Raw genomic sequence first — 2,210 nt, forward strand, 5'->3', positions numbered from 1 at the left:
ATGTGGCTGTTTGAAGGGCACAAGATCTCATTTCAAATTATGGCACCCATAATTGCTACAAGCATAACAGCACTCAATTTTCATTGATAGCAGCAGTTTACAGAACAAGTTTTCAAAGTAGGTTAACAATTTGTGTACTGAATAACAAAGTGTTTAAATGACATGAACTCCACTTTTCACTCACTATTTACCATTTGGAATATTTACAAATGTTGATAAAAGAATGCTTTCTAACCACACATCTCTCCAAAATGCTAGAGTTTTACACTTAACCCTCAGTTCTGACCCGATTAGGGAGGGTCAGGTTTTAGCTGTTGTAGAACTTTGTACAATAAAAAGAACTTACTAACTGCAGTTCCAATCTTTCTCAAATGAAGAGATTCAAAAGTGTTCCACTTCGAAGTTTTCATTGGGAGTGATATTTAAGGGGTTTGTTTATAGAATATTTAAAAGGTTCTTAAACAAGGTAAGCTTCCCATCATCTGCTCTGGATATCTGAAGTTCTGTTGGCTGTTGTTTGCCAGGAAAGAAAAGGAAGATGCTCCCAGGGAGCAAAAGGAAGGGCAGACAGTGAATGAGAATGTGTATCAGCTTGATGCCAGTGTGCTAGTTGTACCAGTGGATGAATGAAAGAAACACACTGAAGAGGTGGTCCATGATATAATAGGGTTTCTTTGGTTTTTTCCATTGAAAAACAACTTGTGCTTATTCTAGGGCATTCTGCACAAAAGGATGAAAGGATGATAAATCAGAGGGAGGTGGAAGATGAATCTTAATGCTATTTTTCATGAGCCTTTTTTGTCCATTTCCAGGATTTAGATATTATGATAGTGGCATCTCATATTGAAATGTCACCATACTCGGCACTGGAAAAATCTCCTGTCTTTCAATGTAAAGGAGGGAAAAGATACCACATGTATACAAAACAATACTGTCTCATGGTAGAGAAATCGTATTTAATACACATCTAGTCTCTCTTAAATTCCAAGAAATCGTGAGTGCTCTAATATATCTGAAACAAAGTGGCACTATAAACATCTTAATCTTTTGAAATGAGCTCTAAAACTCAAAACCAGTAGAGGAGGCTTTCAATGCCTCAGTACTTTAGGAAAGTACCTAATCATCTCTCCCCCTGACTTCCTTTAAAGAAAAAAAATCTCCAGACAACTACTTCAGGTAAGTTGGTGTGAAAACTAGAATACAGAACCGTCTGAAAAATAAAAAGAAAAGTATTTAAGGAAAAGGAGAGGGCAGAGTTAAGTCATCTTTTTAAAAAATAATCCCCTAGGCTAGTCACTTAACACCAATTGCTTAAATAAGTTTAAAACAATTTTTTAAAAATCCACATGGCTTTGGTTTACCGAAACGTGTCTACACTGTTAAAGAGAAAAGGAAACATGTCAAAGCATCTGGAAAATATGAAAGCTCTCTGAATACATAGTAGGATAATTCAGACACTTTATACATGCGGATATCAAACTCAAGAGCCTTCTCCATGTGAACCTCTGTATGGTCACCTAGATATTGATCTTACAGAAGATGGTAGCCCCTAAGTCTGAGCACAAGTTACTTACCAAGAATTGTTGTCTGCAAGGGTGGGAACCATGGAATTTCCATTGGTTGGTGAGCAGCCCGACTTCAATTTTTCCAAATACTCGGTTTGTGCAGGTCGATGACACTTCAGAACTTTAATGGCATCTTCAACCTTCCTTCCTATGAAAAAAGAATCCTCCCAGTCTTGCAATAGATCCCCAAGTTCGATGCTTGCCGTCTTGATTGTGCTCACATATTCCCAGGAGTCTGCCTAATTTTCCTTTTCCTGCGCTTGTCTTCCCGCAGCTCCGCCTTGCTCTACCTCGGGCTCCATTCCTCCACCGGGAACAACGCACTGATCTGGATACGGACCCCTTCTCCTTCCCTCCTCCCTTCCCTCAGCCCACGGAGTGAGTAAGCCAAGCAACCCCGCTTCTAGGAACGTTCACGGCCAAACGTCAGTCCTCCTCCTCCGGTTCGGCTTCAACTTCATCCTAGAGGCGGCTTCCTCCTGCCGCGACTCCGACTAAGGGCGCGGGGAAGAAGGGAAGGAGGGGGAGACGAAGGGAGGAGGGGGAGAGAGAAGGGCGGGAGGAAGGGAGGAAGAGAACGAGGAACGGACGGACGGACTGAAGTAAGGAAACAAGGAAGGGAGGGCCGGAGCGCCGGAGCGGGGA

At 41.8% G+C, this 2,210-nt stretch overlaps 1 pseudogene; it reads right to left on the minus strand.

Moving 5' to 3' along the window:
* Window positions 1-705: 705 nt before the first annotated feature.
* On the minus strand, window positions 706-1,867 carry LOC144455443 (diphosphoinositol polyphosphate phosphohydrolase NUDT4B pseudogene; annotated as a pseudogene).
* Between the last annotated feature and the right edge of the window lie 343 nt (window positions 1,868-2,210).

This window comes from Phascolarctos cinereus, unplaced genomic scaffold (assembly GCF_003287225.1).
Source record: "Phascolarctos cinereus isolate Bilbo 61053 unplaced genomic scaffold, phaCin_HiC Scaffold_9;HRSCAF=440, whole genome shotgun sequence".
In the NCBI taxonomy this organism is placed as follows: domain Eukaryota; kingdom Metazoa; phylum Chordata; class Mammalia; order Diprotodontia; family Phascolarctidae; genus Phascolarctos; species Phascolarctos cinereus.